This window comes from Crocuta crocuta, unplaced genomic scaffold, assembly GCF_008692635.1.
Source record: "Crocuta crocuta isolate KB4526 unplaced genomic scaffold, BGI_CrCroc_1.0 scaffold83, whole genome shotgun sequence".
NCBI lineage: Eukaryota > Metazoa > Chordata > Mammalia > Carnivora > Hyaenidae > Crocuta > Crocuta crocuta.
This window is the reverse complement of record NW_027529638.1, coordinates 5,713,553-5,738,836: the sequence shown is the minus strand read 5'-3', so window position 1 is coordinate 5,738,836 and position 25,284 is coordinate 5,713,553. Positions and strand designations below refer to the sequence as shown.

The 25,284-nt window shown below is 35.5% G+C and overlaps 1 long non-coding RNA gene across 1 annotated transcript in view; it reads left to right on the top strand.

The window, feature by feature from the left end:
• Positions 1 to 24,395: 24,395 nt before the first annotated feature.
• LOC144230109 (uncharacterized) overlaps positions 24,396 to 25,284 on the top strand; it is a 334,534-nt gene continuing 333,645 nt past the window's right edge. Inside the window, exon 1 of the long non-coding RNA XR_013334695.1 lies at positions 24,396 to 24,432. This is a non-coding gene — a long non-coding RNA (uncharacterized LOC144230109). The remainder of the gene's footprint in view (positions 24,433 to 25,284) is intronic.

Below are 25,284 nucleotides of genomic sequence, written 5' to 3'. Positions count from 1 at the left end.
GCTTGCCCTTTTTATGTATGTATTCATCCCCACTAGATAAGGAGAAAGTAGTCACACATAATGCAAAATGGGAATTTGCAAGGATATAACTCAGTGGATTGGGAGGTAGATGGAGGTCTAAACCCTTGTCTCCAGCAAAATCTAAAAGGTTTAGATTACTGCTTTTCCACTTGTTGCACCTTCTTCCAGCTCCTCTTTGCCTTTTTTCTAATCAGCATTATCAAGCAACTATTGCTCAGAGTACAGGATCCCTTGACAAAACTGAAGTTCCCCCTCTCTGGGCAGAGAACTGAAATCTCTGTTAGGATGTTGTTTGAGTTTTGACAGGGAACACATAGTAATGTGATACTCTTTGATCAGTTTTGCCTGTTGATGCTATGAAGTGTTTTGTTCATTGTGCATAGATGAATCAAAATACTGTCTATCTCAGAAAGAATAATGTCTAGATTTTGGCAGATTTTAGAACAAGGACTTTAAAAAGAAGTAGAAACTATAATGATTTAGAAGCAAACTTTATTTTTCCTGTAGAGTCCCTCCAAGTGGAAGAGAGAGCTATCAAATGAAAACTTGCAGCAAGCAAAAAACCATCACTATTGACACCTTTATGCCCTCAGAACTTCTGATAGATAAGCCATTCCCAAGGGGACATTCCTTACTCTAGCTCAGTCTTTGATGAAGAAGACAGTAATTCCCAATCTATTTTTATTCTGTGTTTGGGGTTTTGTATCAGCCAGCCAAAATATATTATAATACATATGATTTTGTTTGTATATAATTATTCAATAGGCAAAGACAATGTACAGTGGCAAAAAATATACAGTGATAGCCTAAAGCCCATGGTGGTATAGTAGGGAGAGTTTGACTGGCTGAGGACATAAGGGAACTTTTCTGAGGTGATAGGAATGTTCTGTATCTTCACTTGGTGGTAGTTATGGGAATGCATTTGTCAAAACGTGTCACACTGTGGATTCAAAATGGGCATATTTTACAGAATATCAGTTATAACTCAATAAAATGTATTTACATTTAAAAATATATTTGAATAATACCTATATAGATATACTTGAACATATGGAAAAATCCCTGTAGTTTCTTATTTCTAGAATTATAATTTGTGTGAAGCTTTTTACTTTATTAGGAAGCATTCATAACATTAATCTGATTTCAAGCATTTTAACTGAAAATTTTATGGCATTAAAAATTTTTTTTAATGTTTATTTATTTTTGAGACAGAGAGAGACAGAATGCCCACAAGGGAGGGTCAGAGAGAGAGACACACACAGAATCTGAAACAGGTTCCAGGCTCTGAGCTGTCAGCACAGAGCCCGGCGTGGGGCTCGCACCCACGAACTCCAGGAATCATGACCTGAGCCAAAGTCAGACGCTTAACTGACTGAGCCATCCAGGTGCCCCATAAAATTTTGTAGTATTTTAAATGCTAGTTTCACTTAATAACTTTCCTCTAATTTTCTTAACTTACTTCAAGTACAATTATCATAGGAGGTATGCTTAAACAATTTCTAGTTGTTATTATGTGATCTTAAGTATTAATTACTGAAGTCAATAGGAGCTTAATTCATGAAGGCACAGAAATTTGAGTAACTTTCATGGTTAATATCACATCAGAAAATGTCCTAACTACTAATAAATGGCTTACCCAATAGAAATCTCTAATTTTTTTTATCCTGACTTTTTTGCAAACATTAAAAATATAATGCAGGTATTGATGCTTATGAAGGCTTTTAAGACTATAAAAGAAAACAATATTTTAAATAGAAAGGCAGGTTTCTACAATTCAACTTTCTTTTGAAACTAAACTTTATTCTGTATAAATTTTAAGTTAAGCATTAAACAATTTTATCTTTAATATGTACCACTATAAAAATGTAATAAGTTCTTATATTTCTCTTCAGACTTATTTATATTTATCTTTATCTACTGCCCAAAAGAAATTGTCCTCCTGATGTGTAGGTTAAAGGTAATTTGGTCTATGAAGTATTAGACATTTGTAGTGGTAATATTTATTACAACTTCTAATTAAAGATATAAATGAAACATATTTATATCTATATATACTAGTTTGATCTTTTTCTTACTCATTTTCATTCTTTGCTTATGAATAAATCTACTTACCACTCATGCCAGAAATCGAATGTCTTGGAAACTGCAAATTGCTTTTAAGAGATGGATATTGAACTCTAATTGATGAGGAGGAAAAACATGTTATCTATTATCTGTGAGAGCTGATACAGACTTTTCCATTGTCCTTTCTCTCTGTAGCTACCAGGTCCTCATTGGACCTCAGAGTAAGGATAACATGTTGATTCTAATGCCAGTCTGTTTTGGGAATGACTGTAGCAGACATTGTTGGTGCCCTGTGCTAGTTCCCAGCATCCCACCTCTGACTCGTGCTGCACCGGTGAGGGCTCTTCACTAGCAGGCTGAGGTTTTCTCAACTCAGCCTCGGGTCTTTCTCTAAGCAGCAGGGACAAGCACTCTTGGCCCACATGCAGGTGTGGCCTCAATGAGCTGGTGGGAGTGCTTGTGCCTGGAGCGGGGTAGCCATGACAAGTGGTAGGAATAGAGGGTTGGTGAATACAAGCTGCACCTTCCAATCACCCAGGCAAAAGTTTTGCATATGCACCAGATTTCTCAGATGGTCCCAACCAGATGCCCACACTAAGGACAGCACAGTGGTTTTTCCTTTGTTGTTTTTTCCTTCCTTGTCTCTTTTTCTCTATTTCTTCACTCTAGCTCTCTGGGATCACCTCCCAAATAAAATACCTGTACTCAAGTCCTTATCTCAGGCTCTGTTTCCAAGTGAACTCAGACCAAGGTAACTATGATGAATTCTCCTCTATAATTGTTTTTTGAGGTGGAAGTAAACTTTCTTGACTGTATATTATTATGTTTAACTTAGAGTTCATACATTTTAGCTCTAAGATGAACATTTTGTATTCACACAGTGGAAATGAGTTGGCTTGAATTATTGTTCAATTTCTTATTACATGACCTTGAACAAATTCTTTTCTTTGTGAATCATAAGTTTGCTTCTTGTCGAGTGTGATGGTAATAGCTATTATATGATTATACTAAGGTTAAATTAAATAATTTATAGGAAAAAATTCAAGTACAAAGGACTATATAAATACAAGACATTTTAAGTCCTGCCTGACACAAGAAACTTCTTAAAGTATTGCTTTTTATTAATTTTTTTAAAAAAATTATGTTTATTTTTTTTGAGAGAGAGAAACACAAAGTGTGAGCAGGGGAGGGGCAGAGAGAGAGGGAGACACAGAATCTGAAACAGGCTACAGGCTCTGAGCTGTCAGCACAGAGCCTGATGTGGAGCTTGAACCCATGAACTGTGAACTTGCGACCTGAGCCAGAGTCCCATGCTCAAACTCCTGAGCCACCCAGGTGCCCCTAAAATACTACTTTTTAAAATTTAGTTTGTTTCACTGTTTGTACTTATGTACATATTTCTCTTGTAAACTTTAAGTTTTATCCTTTTTTAAAGTTTATTAATTAATTTTGAGAGAGACAGAGAGAGATAGAGAGAGCAAGTGGGGCAATGAGAGAGAGGGAGGGAGAGAATCCCAAGCAGGCTCTGCCCTTTCAGCATAGAGCTTGACATGGGGCTTGATCCCACAAACTGTGAGATCAAGACCTGAGCCAGAGTTAAGAGTCAGATACTTCATCAACTGAGCCACCCAGGTGCCCCTTAAAATTTTATTCTTAAATATATATGTGTCTACCATATATATATATGATATACATATCATATACATATCATATATATATATAACCCTTTAGGTGAATTATTGAAGTAGCATAGTGTAGGAATTTATTAGTTCAGTAACTGGAATGTTTAGAAAAGGCTTCAGTCATGGCAGCATAGAGGATTCATGTTCTCTCTGTCTCTGTTTCTTCTGACTTCTCTCTCTCTTTGTCCATCTCTCAGCTATTTTATTTACCTTCGTTGAATTCATTTTTAAGTTTTATGTATACTATGGAACAAGACCCTTCTTTAGTTACTTCTTATATTATCTTGGGTTCGTAAACTGAGAGAGGTTATGTCTTTCTTGGTAGTTTCAGAAAACTTCTAGACATGACCCAGATTGGCCTGTTTGTATAATATGTCCGTCTGTGATTCAATTACTGTGGGGATTGAGTTGTCTGATCTTCTAAGCCAACCAGCTCTTTCCCTTTCTCTCTCCTTCCCTCTCTTCTTTCCCCCTTTTCTCTCTCTGTAAAACGTATTAATACATTTACATGTTTGTTTACTACCTCTCTTTCTTCTAAAGGCAAAATTCTGGCAATTATATCAGGCTTTTTTTTCTGTATGAAGTGATGGCTCTAAGGATTCAGATTTATGAATGCATTGTCCTGAAGGTAAATATTTTTGTATAATAATGATGTGAGGAATATGAGAGGGCTAGATGCAAGAACTAAGAGGTAGGTGGCAAAACTGAGTGCAGGTTGGAGATATATTTTGAAGAATCTGAAGGAGGATATCAAGTTACTTATTGTGGTATACTTTTGTCCATGAAATAATTAGGTAATTCTACATTGGATGGCTTCTTGGTAAGTCTTAAGAGACGGGTAAATTGTGCATATAGAATGGTAAAGGGACACAGAGCCTAACAGATTTACAGAAAGTATATACATAGAGAGAGAGAGAGAGGAAGGGAGAAAAGGACTATATATAAATTCTTACTAATGATACTTGATAAGACAAATTTTTTATGTTAATAGCTAGTACTCTCCTCTCTATAAAGCCTGGTTCATCACCCATTGTTCAGACACTGCTCTGGTCAGGGATCTTTAATTTTTTATTTAATTTTCATTTAAGAGAGAGAGAGAGAGAGCACACATGCAGGGGAGAGAGGCAGAGGGAAAGAAAGAGAATCACAAGCAGGCTCCATGCTCGGCATGGAACCTGATTCAGGGTTTAATCCCATGACCCTGACATCATGACCTGAGCTGAAATCAAGAGTAGGATGCTCAACCGACTGAGCCACCCAGGTGACCCATGGGATCTTTTAGATTCATTGTGAAGACACTGGTGATTAATTGTTTCAGTTTATCCCATATCTTGATGTTCTCTTTGAGTCACAAGTAATGAAAGCAGAATGTGCATCAGGCATAATTTATTTATTGTTTCTTGTGTCTTAATCATATATATTGGCAGAAGAGATGCTGTTTGTCACTTTACTTTATTCTCATCCTGGGCACATAGGATGAGTCTGTATTGTCTTGCTCTTAGGTTGTGTCACTGAGATTGAGTTTTGGCCAATAAGATGTGGACAGTTATTATGTGTAGTATTTCTTGGCCTGGACTTAAAAATATCTGCATAAATACCCAGATCAGACTTTCTCTATAGTGGTGACTCTGGAGGCCAAGTAATACAGATGTTGTAATACTGTAGAGGAAGGGTGACTGATCCGTGTTAGATTGCATGTGTAAGATATAAATTTTTATTGGCTAATAAGCCTTTGAAATTTCAGGATTTATTTGTTGCAACAGTTAGAGTTGCTTACTCTAACAAATACATTATGCGATTAGCCTAATCACTGTGTACGTATGACTGAAAATAAATAAAATTCAATTTGATAATAGGCTTTAGGGTTTCATCAATGCTTTTTATTCTCACTTTGCCAGTAAATGTTCTTTAGAGTCAAGAAGGATCCATTTCTCTTATTAAAGTTCCTTGATTCCTCTAAAATTTCTCTTCTCATACATTACATTCCAGCTTTATTCTCTTGTATATACCCCCAGGCTTTCAAAGAATATCAGATCCATTTCCTTATTTATTGGTAAATATTTTACTATATCTCAATTCCATAATTTCTTTTATGAGTTAATTTCTTCCTCAGAATGACACCATGGGTCCTGATTTCTTTCTTCATCTTCTGAATGTCTAGTATCTCTTTAATCATTCCATCAATATTGACATAAATTAGGAAACTGATAAGTTTTAAATTATCTTAAAAGTCTTTAATTTCAATCACTTTGTTATTATTTTAATTCAAATTAAAGTTAGATTTAGTCAAAGCAGTCATCGAAAGTTATTTAATGTTAAAATATATTTTTCCAATAATAATATTACTCTAAAATATTTTTTTTCACTGAATATAAATCATATTTTTTTTATTTGTCTACGCTGAGAGTTCCTGTGCTTTTGGCCCAGTTGCCTTAGCCCAATGAAAGAAATACTGCCATCTCTTGAATTTCTAATTTAAGATTTTTCCCTTGTATCCTCAGCTTTGTGTTATACTTATTGCTCTCCTTTATTCTTACATCATACACCTCTCTTTTTCAGTCATTCAGGATTCTGTGTAATGCTTCTTTCATTCCTTATCTAGTCCAGATTTTTTTTCTTTTTTCTTCAGTATCAAGTTTTCCTGGAAAGTCTTTTGATTATTATCATTATGTATTTTATTCACCTTAATACAACTCTATAACATGTTATATCAAGGGGATTTTTTTTTAACATTTGTTTTCCTAATGTCTAATTATTTTGTCTTATGTTTTTTGATAGCAGTCTTTATAGATTGCACATAGATATTTTCTCTTACATGAACTTTCCTGGAAGAAGCACTTCATTGTATTTTAACTTGTTCCAATCTACAAATGTTTCAAGTGTATTAAGTGCTGGCCCTCAACTTCCATTGTAATGAAGTCTTTTGAAGATATCATGTTACTGTTCAGACTTCTTTTCTATTTTTCATGATTCTCAGAAGAGTGTGTAGTTTCTGGTAAATTCTTTTATTTATTTTTTTAAAGCTCATTTATTTATTCTGAAAGAGAAAGGCAGAGAGAGAGGGAAAAACAGAATCCCAAGCAGGCTCCACATTATCAGTAGAGAGCTTGATGCGGTACTAGAACTCAAGAACTGTGAGATCATGACCTGAGCCAAAATCAAGAGTCAGATACTTACCTGATTGAGCCACCCAGTGACCCAGTTTCTAGTAAATTCTTAACCATTAATTGTACCAAACTGAATTAGAGTAAATTTGCATTTATACAGATGAGTATCATAAACAAGAAATTGATAAAATGTCAAAATATTTATATATAAATTAACATTCTTTATACATAAGAAAGAAAAAATAATATGCATTGAGTTCTAGTAAAAGGAAAAACTGACTTGGAACATTCTTAGAAATTCTGAATGTCACAGACATCATTATTCCATGAAGAACTTTGGTGTAATGGTTAAGCTCTTACTTTTTGGAACCAGACCTTCTGGACTCCTAGTTTATTCCAGATTTATTGCTGTGAGATATTAGCAAGGTAATTAGTCTCCCTATGACTCAGGCTTTTGTTTTGTTTTTATTTTTCATTTATAAATTGGTAGTAGTTGCCTTACAGGGTCTTATGAACATTTAGTATGTTGTAAGCAGTGTACAATTGTTAACTCTAATTTCAAATCTGTATAGGTTATTTGTCTTGCTTCTTTCCACTTATAAGAATAAATGTAAAACTAAATTTTGTCAGGTACTCATTTAAGCTACTATCTGCAAAAGCCTGAGGCAATGACTTATAGAATGTATAGGTTGATTTTGATTTAACAGAATCTAAAAATATTTTTTGAAATTTGGGCTGTAGAACACCATTAAGAGAGTTGTTTGGGAGTGAGTGTAGGTGGAGAGAAAATTTGGTTGAATTACTTGCTATTTTGAACAGCATTTAATTAAAACAGGCAAGCATGGTGGAATTTAAAGGAAGTTTCCTATCTTGGAATGGGTATCAGTCACAGGTGGTTAAAGATCATTTTTGAGCTACTTGTAGACATTTTTTTCTTGCATTATGTTCTGCTGTGTCATCCTGCTATTTCATCATTTTTCTCCTGTGATATTCCTCTAACTTGTTAGAGCTTAACAAGTACCTACACTAATCTTATTACACTGGAATATCTTTACGAAAGTCTATAAGGTCCACATGGCTGTCACTATTATTCCAGTTGCCTCTCTTTCCAGCATGCTGGTAATGCAGGGAGACTGGGTCTGAGAACCTAGGGGAGGGTCCCACAGAACCAGCCAAGAGGCTTCTTGCCATCACACAAGATAGAAATCAAATACAAGCCAGAGAAAGTGAAAACAAAGTTTATTGAATAGCATGAATAACAGAGAATAACAGATGGAGTATCTGGGAGACTCAGAAAGGAGAGAAGAATGAGACTCATTCATTGCTTGGAGGTAGGAGATTATATTGGGAATGAGCCTAGGTATGTGTTCCTTCAGGAATCCATAGTAAGATTTAATCAAAAAGTCAGGTGAACAATAGATGTTATCCCATAAAGTACTGAAGGTAGGGGTATTGATGCTAGCATCAGCCAAAGTTTGTTTAAAGCTAATGTCCTGTAACATGTTTGAGATCTGGGTCTTTTTTAGGTGTTATCAGATATTTCTGCCTAGGACAAAACTCAGAGAATGATTAATTTTCTTGTTTCTCTCTTCAAGTGGGAACATACCTTCTTTGGCTTATTCAGTGGCAAAACATGGAACATGAGTAAATTGGGCCTATGAGAAAAACAGCAGAGATGGAGCCTTTCTGGAACAAAGCCCCTTCAGCTTTCTTACTTCACTGGGATTCTGGGAAACTCAGGGTCTGATGTGTTATTTATCCATTTTCATGGTGTAAATATTTTTACCAAGCCCAATTTAAGGCTACCAGTGGCTTAACAACTGACTCATAAAATGCCAGAACATTTAACAATCAACTTATGAGAACCAGAGTGGGCCCTCTGACCCAAGGCTGATATTTCTCTTTTTATATATTGGTTCTTTCAAAATTTCCTAAATGTGAACAAGAGTGAAGTTTCACCTAATCCCAGTTTTAACTTCTGCAATTCTTGAGGGACCAGCAAGGAATTTGCACAGTTTCTGATGGTATGAAAACACTTCTGGGCAAAGTGATATTAAAAGATTATTCTTCAGACTATTTCATATGTTCTTCCATAAAAGACCCATGACATAATTACAGAGCAAGCTCAAAGGGACAGCTTATTTTTGAGGCTTTGCAACCAAGAACTAGGGCATAGGGATGGGAGCAATATCCATTCACTCCTTTCCTTCTCACATGGGCTGCAAATACAGAAAACATATGGAAAAATAATGGAGGTAGAGAATCTTATTATATTTTCCTTCAGAATCCCTAGTACAGCTTGGCCTTTCCTGTCCAATATTCCTGCAATTCTCCCTTAAGTATTCTGAGGAAAACTTTGAAATGATTAAACTACAATTTAATGCACTGCAGCTGTCTTACTAGACTTGCTCACAACCCTCTTTTAATGACTCCTTTCATTATTCTATTCCCTTTACCCATTTATATTTTAGCAGTAATTGCATTTAAACAGAACATGAGCTGGTGATAACAACAGTAACAAAAACTATGTTATTATTTTCTGTTCATAACAATGAAAAACTTCAGAGGCAAAGATTGTTCTGTTGTACTTACCTGATTACCCTACTTGTAATGGGGGAGGTTGGCATTCCCTTCTATAGAGAGAGAGAAACAATACTAACTGCCTTGCTAGTTTAGCAAAAACATGCACAGATTACATTTTATGTGATATCCAGCAGTTAAGAGGTGAGAAATTAGCACTAATCTCAGCAAGAAAAAAATTGTCATTTTGAGATTCCCGATTGCAGGCTGATTGTTCATGTTCATAAGTTTCAGACATTACTTCGTGATTTTAGCGGTTGCCAATTCACTTGTTCTTTTATCTGAGTCTTACATTGACATTATGCTCACTTGATTTTGAGCACTGAAGCTGAAAGCCAGTCACTTTAAGGGCTGAGGGAATAATGCATAGATAAAATTATGCTGTTCCTTCTGTATACATAAACCCTTTCTCTAAATAACACAGGACGCTTAGAACATGTTCTCTTGCTAATCTCTGTAATAGTCTGATTATATTAATTACATGGATACTGCTTCATTAAAGGGAGATATAGGGCCTTAGGGGAGGTGGTCATTTCTCAACTCCCTCCCAATGTTCAAGCAGAGAGATGAATGATCTGTTTAGATTCCCTTGTGAGGCTGAGCCAGCCTTGACCAAAGAAATAGGACAGAATTGGGATGAAAAAAACTGAGAAGCAATATATTGATAATATTACCGCTTTAGATCACACATTGAAGGGGAAAATTAATATGTTAAATACAAATTGTTTTATTCAAAGGCCTAATTTTAGGAAACTATTATCCATTGATAATTCGTTGGATCAAACTAGAAAAACCAGTATAAAAATAATAAAATTACGTACCTTCTTTCCTTGCAAACATCATAGAAACGAAAAGTAACTTTCAAGCCTTTGGTATGTTATATAAAACACTGAGTGAAGTACTTCAGAAATTAACAATGACAAAGACAGTAAAATTTCAGAATGACATAAAGATAATTACAAAACAGTATATCAGCAAACGCATTGATTACATTGTTTATCTAACTATATGTAATGGGGCACTATCACTGATGGACAACTTTCTGCTCTATTTGGTACAGATAATCTCAGATCTTTTTAATTACAACAGCATTACTTAATCCTGCAGGATCCAGCTAGCATTATTCTATAAATCAGCAATTTATATTCCTTAGAAACATGAAAGTTCTTTTCCATTCTTAGCAATGTGCAGATCAATTTTCAGGAGTCATTCTGACTGGGCTATTTGATTGCATCTTAAGAGGTTAAAACTCCTCTGGCAAGATATGCTGATTTATTGGTTTCAAAATGGAAATGAAAATTCTAAGTGCTGGATCAGCAAAAGCAAGGCACAGAAAGCTAGCGACCTTCAGGACTCTTGAGATTCAGTGTTAAGGTGGCCTGATCCCAAACTCAGAGAAGGAATTGGCTCCATAGGCCTTAAATAAGCTTTGATGCCTAAATTACAAATCCTATGGCTGGGCTTTAAGAGAATATTCAGGGTGGTCTATCTTGCTCTGCTGCTGAGTTGAACAAATCCAGGAGGTAAAATATGAACGATGTTTACATTAGTCTATGCAAATGGTTCTCTCTATAGCAAAATTTCAATTTGACTTTTGTGCTATAGAACTGTGTAACATGGTAGCCCTGCTTCTCCATACTTCATTGACATATATCCATATTCTTTATCTCTTGCCTAAACCATCCTATTCTTAAAATTCTTCCATACGAATAATGTGTTTCTTTCTGATGATGCTGTAGTTTGGGGTCTCTTTGTTCCTGAGCTGTCAGAATAACTACACGGTAATGGTCATGCCCAAATGTAACAAATGATGAGGCATGAGCTGTGTTTCTGTGCTCTGAAAGCTAAGTTCCTCAGCTAGGAAAATCCTTTAATTCAAATTTGGGGATACACGCATACGCATCATTTTGGAATGTTAATATTCATTGTACTCCATTAGTGTTAGGTATAAACAAATTGAATATTAGAGTTTCTGCTTTGAGATGTTTGCTGTCTAAATGCTCTTAAAAACACATTTTTAAAGTTTAATTAAATGGTATTGTCCATGGGTCATAGGTTGCTAACCTGTGATCTATAGGAAAATTAAGTGATCTAAAGCAATTTCTAAAAATGAGAAAGGAATAATTTAATACATTGGCTAATAAATAGGTTTTGGTCATTTTTCAGCTAGGACAGGCCATCCTGATTTACAAGGAGGTGGAAGATATTGGCAGCAGTGCATATCAGCTTCCATTTGATAAACTTTCTACAAATGATGGAAACTTGCAACAGGTCATAGGCTTTAAAGAGGCAAGTCTGGTCTCAAAGTTCTTGGGAACTGAGTCATATATGGCTTCATTATGATTATTGTAATTTGGTAAACCCTACTCTCTCCAACTGAAATGAAAGAGACAAATTTGTGACTATATCAATTCATGGTAGAATGCAACACAATACACAAATAGCTAAAATTATATGTGTATATATATATGTATATGTATAAATGTGTATTGTATGTATATGTATATATATATATACACACATATACATAATTTTCAATTTTGTTTCATCAGCTATTGCTTCATGGGGGAAAGGACAAATTGCTTTTCTGGGTGTGTATCAACTAGGTGATATAGATTTGAATATTATCCCAACAAAGGCTAATTTGCCTCAACTCCTTTACTCCTGTTTTATTTTATTTTTTAAATATTAAATTTTTTATTGTTTATTTTTGAGAGTGAAAGAGAGAGAGAGAGAGAGAGTGAAAGAGAGAGCACAAACTGAGGAAAGGCAGAGAGAGAGGGAGACACAGAATCCAAAGCAGGCTTTAGGCTCTAAGCTGTCAGCACAGAGCCCGATGCGGGGTTCAAACTCATGAACCGTGAGATCATGACCTGAGCTGAAGTCAGACACTCAACTGACTGAGTCACCCAGGCACCCCAACTCCTGTTTTATTTTAATGGGTGCTAATAGAAAGTTCTTATTTTTCTGGTTTTATATGACTATTGTATTTTGAATAAATTACTGTATTCTATTTTAAGTCATCATCTTTCATTTTGTATGTTCACTGAACATCTATCTGCTGAGCATTAGTGTTTGGAAGAAATGCTGCTTTTTTGTGTGATAATATAAATAAAACCACAATACATCATCTTACATGGATGTCTCTGTTTTTCCTAAGAAAAATAAGACCTTATTAGTTTAAGTTCAGGCCAGCTTTCTTACTCCTCTTTACTTTTAAGTAATTTGTTGAGTTATAAAACCATATTAAGATACCTGATCTATACAAAGTACTAAGTACCATGGGTAGATCACACAGAGAGAACTCTGTACCTTCACCGCCCAAATTCTGCAGTGAGTAAAGAAAGTGCAGCCTGGACTCAGAGATGTCAGAGAATAACTGCGATACTTTCTTAAAAGTTGAAGCAGATTGATCATACAGAAGTGTTCCTAAAATTTGTTTTAGGCATTTTCTATGTCTTTCAGGAGCACCTACTGCACTTTCTTCTTTGTTTCACCCACACAGCTTCTTCACTGCAATATCTCTTGTGCCTATGAACTGTCTCTTCCTACTTGCTGCTTGGGCATACCCACACTATTTCTCCTACACACTGAGCATGTACAGGCCTCAAGACAGTTTTTGTAAGCTCTTCCCATGAGACCTGACCACACTCCCAGCATTTAAGCCTCTTTGCATATATATCATAGAATAGTTCTTTCCATTAACATTAAGGTGTTTGCAGTCTAATGAGGGGCCAAAGATACCCTCAAATTTAGAAAAAATTATGAAAACTGAAGGTCTGGAGATTGGCAATAACAAGAAAAATGTCACTGACTAGCTTAAGGAGATCATAAGGAAAGTTTTCCTTTGATACCTCCAAGGTCTTGCTTTTTTCTCATATCTTTCTAGTTTCTACTTTGTTAAGGTTTTTACTTTTTAGACATCACCACCAATTTTTCTTTATAGGTTTGATGAATTTATAAAATATATTTTTCCATATTGAGTCCAATATTATCATGACAGTTTTTCTCATATAGACTGAGGAGCTGAATCATTGTAAATGTAATTCAGGATATTACCTGCCAGGAGTAAGAGGGAAAAGGTATAGGTAGTGCATGTTGAATAGCTGCAGAAGCAGTATGCATGTAATGTAGAAGAACATAGGAGAACTTTGCCTTGTAATTAAAAAGAAGCATCAATTTTATTTATTTATAACATTTTTTAATGTTTTTTTAAAAATTTATTTCTGAGAGAGAAAGACAGTATGAACAGGGGAGGGTCAGAGAGAGAGGGAGACACAGAATCTGAAATAGGCGCCAGGCTCTGAGCTAGCCATCAGCACAGAGCCCGACGTGTGGCTCGAACCCACGAACCGTGAGATCATGACCTGAGCCAAAGTCAGACGCTCAACTGACTGAGCCATCCAGGCGCCCCTGCATCAATTTTATTTAGACAGTGAAACAGAGCTTGGATATAGAGAGCAATATATGGGTGCCATGAAATCCTTTTAAATATGCCCCTTAAAATGACCATCAAGTGACCAAAGGTTTCTTGGTTAATTGGTTATCAAAGCAAGTTTTGCTTGCAATTATTTTAATTGAAAAACCACGAAATATCAGGTAAAACAAGTTTCTGTAATTTTTTTCTTCATTCATTGGTTTCTTTTATTTATTCATATAGTTAATACATGTTCATGATGATTTTTTTTACTGCCAGAAACTGCATTATACAGACATGGCCCAGTGTACCATGAATTTTAGAGACCGTAGGGAAAGACAGATACTAACTCAATGAGAACAACCAGAAATATAATTATAAGTTGTGATAATTATGAATACAGAGGGTTTCTAAATAAAAATTTTTAAAATGTGTCTATTTTTGAGAGACAGAACACAGCAGAGGCAAGGCAGAGAGAGGGAACACAGAATTCAAAGCAGGCTCCAGGCTCTGAGCTGTCAGCACAGAGCTTGATGTGGGGCTTGAACTCACAAACCATGAGATCATGACCTGAGCCAAAGTCGGAGGCTCAACTAACTGAGCCACCCAGGCACCCCTGAGATTTTTTTTTAATAAAAGAAAGACATCTGGAGTGCCTGTCGGTTAAGGGTCCAACTCTTGATTTTGGCTCAGGTTATGATGTCACGGTTGGTGAGTTGGAGTCCCGCATTGGGTTCTGTGCTGGCAATGTGGAGCCTCCTTGAGATTCTCTCTCTCTCACGCTCTCTGCCCCTCCCCCTCCACACTCTTTCTCAAAATAAATAAAGTTTGAAAAAAAACTGAGGACACCAAAGTGACCTTATAAAAGAAATATTATATAATGATTAAAAACTTATCCTTTGCACTGATACATGAATTCAGCAAAGTCCAAGGATATAAAAATAAATGTACAGAAATCAGTTGCATTTCTATATACCAATAATGAAGCCATAGAGAGAAAAATCAAGGAATTGACCCCATTTACAATTGCACCAAAAACCATAAACTACCTAGAAATAAACCTAACCAAAGAGGTAGAAGATACATACATTGAAAACTATAGAAAAGACATTGAAGAAGACACAAAGAAATGGAAAAGCATCCCATGCTAATGGATTAGAAGAACAAATATTGTTAAAATGTCAATACTACCCCATACAATCTACACATACAATGCAATCCCTATCAAAATAATACAGCATTCTTCACAGAGCTAGAAAAAAACAATCCTAAAATTTGTATGGAACCAGAGAAGACCCTAAATACCCAAAGTAATGTTGAAAGAACACCGAAGCTGGTGGCATCACAATTCCAGATGTCAAGCTGTATTACAAAGCAGTAATCGTTAAGACAGAATGGTACTGACACAGAACAAACAAAACATAAACAAAAATAAACTCAGACATATAGATCAAACATAAACAAAAATAAACTCAGACATATAGATCAATGGAACTGGATAGAGGACCCAGAAATGGACCCACAAACATATGGCCAACTAATTTTTGATAAAGTAGGAAAGAATATCCAATGGAAAGAGTCTCTTCAGCATATGGTGTTGGGAAAACTGGACAGTGAAATGCAGAAGAATGAACCTGGGCCATTTTCTTATACCAAACAGAAAAATAAAGTCAAAATGGCAGAAAGACCTGAATGTAATACAGGAAACCATCAAAATCTTAGAGGAGAAAATACACAATAACCTCATAGACCACGGCCACAAATTCTTACTTAACATGTCTCCAGAGGCAAAGGAAACAGAAGCAGAAATGAACTTTTGGGACCTCATCAAGATAAAAAGCCTCTGCACAGCAAAGGAAACAATCAGCAAAACTAAAAAGAAACCAGTGGGATGGGAGAAGGTATTTGCAAATGACCTATTAGATAAAGGATTAATATCCAGAATCTGTAAAGAACTTATCAAACTGAACACCCAAAAAACAAATAATCCAGTGAAGAAATGGGCAGAAGACACGAATAGACACTCTTCCAAAGAAGATATCCAGATGGGTAACAGACACATGAAGAGGTGCTCAGCATCACTCATCATCATCAGGGAAATACAAATAAAAAAAACAATGAGATACAGCTCACACCTTTCAGAATGGCTAAAATTAACATCTCAGTGCTGGTAAGGATGTGGAAAAAGGGGAACTCTTTTTCACTGCTGGTAAGAGTGCAAACTGGTACAGCCACTCTGGAAAACAGTATGGAAATTCCTCAAAAAATTAAAAATAGAACTACCTGACAACCCAGTAATTGCACTACCAGATATTTATTCAGAGGATACAAAAATGCTGACTTGAAAGGGCACATGCATTCCAATGTTTATAGCAGTGCTGTTCACAATAGCCAAATTATGGAAAGAGCCCTAATGTCCAGTGTCTGGCAAAGGGATAAAGAAGATGTGTACACACACACACACACACACACACACACACACACACACACACACAATGGAATATTGGTCATCAAAACGAGTGAAATCTTGCCATTTGCAGCAATGTGGATGGAACTAGTATATGTTATGTTAAGCGAAATAAGTCAGTCAGAGGAAGACAAATATATGATTCTGCTTATATGTGGAATTTAAGAAACAAAATAGATGAACATAGGGGAAGGGAAACGAAAATAAAATAAAAACAGAGGGATATAGACAAACCTTAAGAGACTTAAATACAGAGAACAAACTGAGGGTTGCAAGAGAGGTGTTTCATAGGGGGATGGGCTAAATAGGCAATGGGCATTAAGGAGGGTACTTGTTGGGATGAACAATGGGTGTTATGTAAGTGATAAATCACTAAATTCTATTTCTGAAATCATTATTACACTATATGTTAACTAACATGGATTTAAATTTTTTAAAAAGGTTTATTACCTATGATGTGAAACTGATGATAAAAAAATAAATATATTTCCATCAAATATATTAAAGAAAAGAACTTATCCTCTGCAGTCTGCCTGGGTCTGGTTTCCCAACTTCCAAGCTCTGTTATGTTGGCAAGTTGGCTAATTTTGTTGTATTTTAGTTTCTCATCTATGTCATAGTAAAAACATAGTGTTTGCTTCACAGGGTTAAATAAAGATGGAAAGAATTAATATGTAAATGTATGTTATTTCCTAAAGCAGCAGCTGGGAGGAAGGTTAATAAATTTCCAATTTTCAATATTGGCTATTACAATTCAGATGATCAGGGAAGTCTTCTATAACAAATTGATATACATTTTATGTTGATGTTTCTAAAATAATTTTATGTATTAATCTGTGTTTTTCCTTGTGCATCTCACAGAAAATGAAGGAGGGCTTAAAACTGTTGGTGTTTCTTTCTTAATGATAGCAAAATGCCACTTTCATATGTGGTCTAGTCAGTGATGCACAGTGATAATTTTATTTTTAATTGTTACAGATTAATGTAAATCTTACTGAGAGAATGACTGTTTGATGCATCAGTTGATTATTAATTTTTTTCATGGGTCTTTTCTTATGAACCACTGAATAGAACAAATTTTATCATGCCATTTTATATGATAGAAATTAATAATTATTTCCAACATTAAATGATCAAGTCATGCCAAGTTTGCATTATGAAAATTTGGCTTATGAGGAAAACATCTGTATTTTAAAGTATGCAATAAAGTCAAAGTTTTGAGAACCTCCCATCTAGAGAGCAGAAATTAGGAGGTTTTGGGAAGACATTCACGCAAGCTTTGAAGTTCTCCTGTAAAAGGAATCTGACACAAGGTATGAGGCCACTGAGAATCATTTATTTGAGAACTCTGACTGTTGTTCTTCTGAGAATCTTTGTGTACTGATGGTCACAAAGGAATTTTTCTAAACTCTCCCATTTCCTACACTGGGTATGATTCAAGGAGATGTTTATTATCTAATATACTTTCTTCTGGAACAACTATCAATCTGCCAGACCTTCCTGGTGAGTGAGATATGGAGGCACTTTGATTTCTAGACTATCTTGTACAGTTTATATACAGTGGCTTCCTTTTCTGAATAAGCCTTTGAGTAGCCTGAAAGAGACAGACCATACCTTTGAAAGGACTCAACTTACTGTTCCTTGGGAATAGTTCATCCATTCATCTACTCAGAGAATTGGTTGATAAAGTGTTTATTTTCAGTAATACATAGCTTCTTTCCTTCCAAGGAACTCTGAATTTGTTTTGTTTTGAGTTTTGATTTTTATAACCTAATCTACCACATCAGCAATGGTTTTTTTTATAGGGCCTCTATGCAAAGATGCATGCTTTAACTGGGTTTGTGATTATTTTATTTATTTAGTTATTTAGTTAGTTAAAGTTAATTGCAAAACAAATGTAAGAATGGCAAACCTAATTTGTGCTCAGTAAATTCAGAGAAAAATAAGAGAAAGATTTACACATGTAATAAATATGAGATTCAGACAAGCAGAGGCCATTTTTTGTGTCTCTCACATTACCCAGTTTGTGCCTGTCACATAATAGAATCTCAGTATATGCTACAAATCAGTTAAAGTAGGATTCAGGACCCCAACTCACCTTTTTCAGACCACACAGGCCATTCTTTTTAATGGGTAACTAAATAATGTGAAATGTATATACAAACAATGTTTGTATATTTAAAGGCACTTATTGTATGAAATAAAGACAATGATTACAAAAAGCAATGCAATTTTCTCTATGTTGTTCATTTAAACTAAAGGGAAAAGTAAACAGAGAAACAAAATAATTAAATTGACCATGAATTAATTTTAGGCTCTTCTCTTCATTCCTTCCTTCTTTTCTTTCTTTTTGTTCCTTTTTTTTCCTTCCTAACTGAAAACTACAATGTTAATTTCTGTACCTACGAAAGGTACTCTGTCATGGTCAAAAGAGTACAGAAGATTTGAATTGTAGAGAAAAAATGTTAACAGATATCAGAAATCTGATCATAACAAAACAATCAAACATTAGAAATCAAATCCCTTTAAAACATTTTAGACTAAAATAAAACATACCATGACCAGTGCTTACTGTCTCACTTCAGGTTATTGTTACAAACGCCTGTAAATTTTCTCCTCACCAAGTCCTTAATAAAAGGGCTAATGATACTCATTTGCAAGGAATGAGGACAGAGTTTTGAGTAGAGAGTTATGTCATACCTTGAAGACTCCCTTTTCTTAGAACATTTATAATAACCATTCCATTGCTTAATTCATTCATTAAAAAAATCTTAAATGACTGTAGATTGTTGAATAAAAGCCCCTGATTTCTTGGAGCTAGTGGAGGATCAGAAAATAAACAAATACACAATGTCAGCTTGTGATATATGCTATGAAAAAAGAAAGAAAGTGATGGACTCAGAGAATGAAGAGATCAGCAAGGTCCTAATATGGCCATGATGTTTATGGAAGGTCTCTCTGAACAAATGACTATGGATGGCTTTTTGATATGTTAATTTAACTAAACTACTGCTCCCAGTTATTCAAACAGTAATCTAGATGCTCTTGTAAAGAAATTATGCTGATGTAATAATTAAAGTTGCAGTTGACTTAAGTAATTGACTTACTTTGACTCTAAGTAAGTTGACTTTAAGTAATTTCAAGTTACTTTAGTAACTTGACTTTAAGTAATTATTCTGGATGGACCTGACTTAATTGGTTGGGAGGCCTTAAAATCAGAATTAACATCGATCTTTCCTGAGAGACAAGACAAATTCTGCCTGTGGACAACAATTTCATGCCTGTGGAGGTACAGTCTATTGATGATCTTCCCTTTCTGTTGGCCTACCTTATAAACTTTAGACTTCCTAAGCCAGTTCCAGAATCATAAAAGCCAGTTTTCTAACAAATTTTCTCTCTTACAATATGTAATATATAATATGCAATATATAGTATATAATATATTATATATATGTACATATATAATTCATTGCTTCTCTGGTTGAAGTCTGAATATGTTAACATTGAAGCAAAATCCTCAGTGGGGAAATGAATAATTTTAAGTTCTTCAGTCAGAATATTTTAGGCAGTGGGGTAAAAAGACCTTGAGGCAGAAATGAGAGTTTGAGGAAAATGAAAAACCCTGTGTTTTTAATGTGAGTGCACAGATCAGAATGTTGTATATTGTGGATACAGATAAATATAACGATGAGATCTTGTGGAGTTTTGTGGATATGGGGAAAAGGTAAGGTACTTTTTATTTGAGTATAAGGAGGGTTTGGGCCATGGAGGGTTTTGAGCAGTGAACTGATGTGCTCAAATTAATATTGTAAATAGCTGCTGTTGTATGAAAAATAAGTCCTGGGGTATCATGATCATCAGGATGGAGACCTGGCCAGAAGCTGTCACATTGAGGTCTTTGCATTGGGTGGTGGAGGTTAGGCTAGAGTGGTGTCAGAGGAAGTGGCAAAAGTGAATGCTTGGGGATATAGTTTAGTGACAGAGCTTGCAGTGCTCATTGTTGGATTCAGATGTGTAGGGTAAGTGAGAACAAGGAATTGAGGACTAAAATAACTTTGAGAAGCTGCATAGACTTATGCTTTACTGAGAACAAGAAGATTGAGGAGGGGCAAATAGGTTAGACATACTGGAATCCAGGATAGAAGTTGAGGAGTGCATCTCTGTGACTAGAGAAACATCAGAATCTGTGGTTACAGATGCAGGTAGATTGGAAAGTGGTTTAGGAAGAATATATAAGTTCTCTTACCATTGCTTCTATGTTTCTATGAAATAAAAAAGGAAAAACATTCTCTGTTGCAGTGATAGCCATAATGTGGGTTAAAACAGCAGAAAGTAGCCATTTGAGAAAGCTTCAGAGGAAAAGTTTGCTCGGGTAAAGGGCTTGGTTTCTTATGCAGGTAGTGGAAACAATATTGACGCCACAGAGGTAGGCTGAGGGGGTAGGTGTACAAAGACTTCACGAAGTTCTGTCTCTTAAATCTTCAAGTGGACAGTATTATAGCCAGTGCTGTCCCTGCAAGAACTGTGAAAGGTAGGGAGCTTCTCACTCAGCACTGTGAACATTTTCTGTCAGCATCTTCCTGTGTTCTTTTCAACAGATCTGGAGGGAATTTGTATAATTAACATTATGTAAGGTTCTCATACATAAAGGCCAAGGGAACATTTGTATTAAGGATGATTTTACTCCATGGGTAGGCTGGGTCTCCTGACCCTTTGATTTACTCTAGTTCTGCCATTGTCCTGTCCATTACCATTGTGGCCATCTATATGCACAGGTGTGTGAGCTCTGATTGCGAGCATAGTTTAACTTTCCAAGGGGCTTCCTATGCCAATTAGGAGATAGAGCTCAGCCCCTATTTATGTGTCATAGAACATTCTATTATATTGAAGGTGGCCTTGTTTGCTGCATATGGAAGACCTTTATGGACATTGGGATTGGCCCAGCCAGTATATACTTTTTATTGATTATTAAACACGTTTTGAGTCCCTATTATAAGCCAGGCTCTGGGGATATAGCAGTGAAGAAGACAAGCCAGATACACAGTTTCCTGCCAATTGTGAACTAAGAGAGGGGGCAGGTACTAAACAAGTAGAGGTGTGGTATGCTCATTGAAGGAGTATAACAGAGCATCATAGGAGGATATGTGATGGGGGGTCGGGAAGGTGATGAGTAAGTTCTGTGTAGGCTGTGACAGATGAAACAATGTACACTAAAGATTGAACTATATTCAGAAGGCTTTTTTTTCCACAAGTCGTACAAAGGAATCTTTATTCCTGCCGCTAGAGCTTGTAGTGGAGTCACCTTCTCTTGCTGGCCCTATAACCATAATCACATGAATGTTGGATACCATTGTCATCAAAGTGGTGAAAGCTGCTGTAATGCAGCACCCTGCAAGCTCCAAAACGGTGCTGTACCTCCAAGAAACTTCAATGAAAGGAAACTGCTATAGCAAAGATAGAGGTACTTCAACCCCAACTGCTACCATCTACACTTAAGTCAGTCATCAGACTCTGATGCCACCACAACTGATGTCACTGGCATCCCCTGTTGGATAGAGTTGTCTAAGGCATGGCCAATGCCATACCACTGCACTGAAGAGAATCCATTTTTCCTGTCTCTGTATTCTTTTCAGATTTTTTGATTCTTTGCTCTTTCATCCCACAGAAAGTGTCATGTGAACTATCCTCTTAAGTTCTTTTTGTTTTTAATTGAAGATTTACATGGGCCCATGAGGATGGGAGTGAGTGCATGGGACAAGTCTGTATAGTGTATGTCATACTGTACTCAGCATTGCCCTTCATTCAACCATAGACTACTATAATTGGACCAAGATTTTGAGACCAACTTTCTTCACTTAGGATTTATTTTAGGCTCAAATAATACTAAGCTCCTATGAGTTGCACAGGAAATACTTGATGTTATAGTTGCCTTGGTACAAAGAAACAAATAACCAACACCATATCAGTGAAGAACAAATTGTTATTCAGTGAAATTGTGCTGTACTGGACACTTTCATTTAAATGTAAGTGAATGTAAGTGACAGATACCATGTAAATACAAAGATTTTAAAAATAGGCAAGTAGCAAAGGTCATACATTCAGGAACATCTTTAGTAGATACTTTGTAAGTAAATGTATCTGAATTTCTTCTTCATAGATTCAGCCTATGAAATGGTGAGTCATTTATGAAATATTTTAAAGAGATTTTTATATACTAATCAACTAAGTATATCTGACATCAGCATAATTATTATTTAGAAACATTCAGGTATGACTGGCTTGTTGAAAATTTTGTCACAGAAATCTGAAATGACAAATTCACTAACTAAAACTATTCATTCCTATGGTTTTGCATATGTCAATGTCATTCTATCACTTCCTCTCTGGAGTAGGAAAATGGATAGTTATTATTTTTGCTCTTCTTAAATATTGTCTCTCATATAACATACTTTACAGACACTTTGTTACTTCTGTGATAGAAAGAAGTCTTTCTGGGAAACATTCAAAGATTTGCTTTTATTCTGAACTTTTGTCATAAAAGAAAACTATGTACCAGGGACAGAGAAGATTATTTCTACTCCAAACCTCTATGTTGAGGAAGCCCAGGTCACCATTAAATGGCCTCTACAAACAGGTTCTTGATTAAACTGAAGCAATGGGTAAGCTGGATAATTACTAAGGGTATTGGCTTTTTATCTTAAAAACATATAGGTCTCCAAAATTGTCATGCAGTAGCTCTACAGTTCCTTGGTCTGTTCCTGTGGAGCTCTTTCACTGTGCATAGTAAAGGTCCTTTCTGGGTTGTTGGCTAAAATTGGAAGAGCTTCAGAAGATTGTATATGAAACATTTACCGAAATACCAAACATCTAACTGCTACCTTAAATGCTAGCAAGTTTAAGTTCTAAACACTTTATGTTTTTCTTAATAAATTTTCTTTTTTTTTTTCTTAAAGAAAGAGAGAGAGAGAGAGAGAGAGATGCAGTGTGAGCAGGGGAGGGTCAGATAGAGGAAGACACAGAATCTGAAACAGGCTCCAGGCTCTGAGCTGTCAGCACAGAGCCCGATGCGGGGCTCAAACCCACGAACCGTGAGATCATGACCTGAGCCGAAGTCGGACACTTAACCGACTGAGCCACCCAGGCACCCCTCTTAATAAATTTTCTATACTAATTATTTTGAATCATTTTCTCAGTTTGTGTGTTTTTCGGCTACTGCAACTGTCTCCTGATGTAATAAATTCGAGATGTTTCACAGCTTGACTTGTGACTCTGTTCTTAAGGTCTTAAAACAATCAGTAAAAACCAAAACCTACATTTTCACATCATCTACAGTGTTTTTGTGTGTGTTAGATAATACATTCAATGCTCTTAGGAAAAATGATAATGTGATTCATACAGTGACTGTGCATTAAATATGAGGCATTGATTTTTATCTCTTCAAAATACTTAAAAATAAAAATATGAGACAGCAAATGAGAGTCATAGGTAATTTTATCAAAAGGAAACAGTTGTCTGTCTTAATCACAATCAAATTAGCTTTAAGAAGAAGAAAACAAAGAAGTAAAAAGAGGAAGAAAAGGAGGAAAGAATTTGGTATAAGGTTATGGAGATATGTTGTGGACCCTGAAGAAAGACCTATTTCTAATCCCCTCAGGAACTGAATCTAGCTTTTATTGATTCTTTTTTTTCTTCCAATATTTTATTTAAATTCAAGTTAGTGTAGTATTGGTTTCAAGAGTAGAATTTAGTGATTTATCACTTACACATATCATCCAATGCTATTGATTCTATTTTTACTAAATATAATTATTAATTGCAAAAAATAATTTTTTAAATTTTAATTAAGTTACTAATTTTAAGATTTTGGTTTATTTCATTGTTCTGGTTTTTGAGAGATTATTGTCTCTACTTTTTATTAAATGTTTTCTTATTTTCTTCTTTTTCTCTCAAACCAGGTTTCTGTCCATTCCCATGGAGACTCACAGAGGCTCATTATAGACTTTGAAACCTACCAGCAGATCTCTAAGAAAGAAAGATATGGTGAATCCAGCCTGAATCAGGGCTCATCTCTGGCCCAATCAGTGATGACTAGAGGTGGGTTTCAATCTGTGCAAGTATGACAGGAGGTGGTTTAACTCTGCAGGATGAGAGATAAATTTTCAGAAAAAATATAGACCATGAGTTGATGAAACATCACAAGATCTCTTCTATTAATTGCTTCTATTAATATCAACTTTCAGGGTAAAATAACCAATACCTATTTTAATGACCCTTTGTTAATGATGATTCTAAATGAAACCTCTGTCCAGAGAATGATTTGATCACAAGTGAGGGGTAACCTTTTAAGGAGATCTTCTTGTATCTTAATTTTGACTGTGATTTGGGTGACTCTTGTTTGGTTTTTTTTTTATGATAAAATTTGGAAGATTCTGTTGTACCCATTATGTTAGACAGAATTCTAAAGAGAACCAATAAAAAGTAAGATGGGGTGTGGGGAGAGAGAAAGAGTATGCATCATGAGAGAGAGAGAGGGAGAGAGAAAGAGAGAGAGAGAGAGAGAGAGGAATGAGAGAGATGAATGAGAGGAAGAGATTTTAAGGAATCAGTTCACGTCATTTTGAGAGATGGCAGGTGGCAAATCCAAAATCAACAGGGCAAGCTGGCTTGTTGGTGATTCAGGCAAGAGTTGATGTTGCAGTGTTGAGTTCAGTTGGAAAATGAGGGAGAATTTTATGTTGCCATCTGGAGGCAATATTCCTTCTTCTTCAGGAAACCTCAATCTTTTAAGCACTTCTACTTGTAGGATGAAGCCCACCCATATTATGGAGAATAATATACTTTATTAAGTCAACTTTTTGTAAATATTAATCACATTCTAAAAAATACCTTTACAGAAAGATCTAGGTTAGTCCTTGACCAAACAACTGATCACCATGATCTAACTAA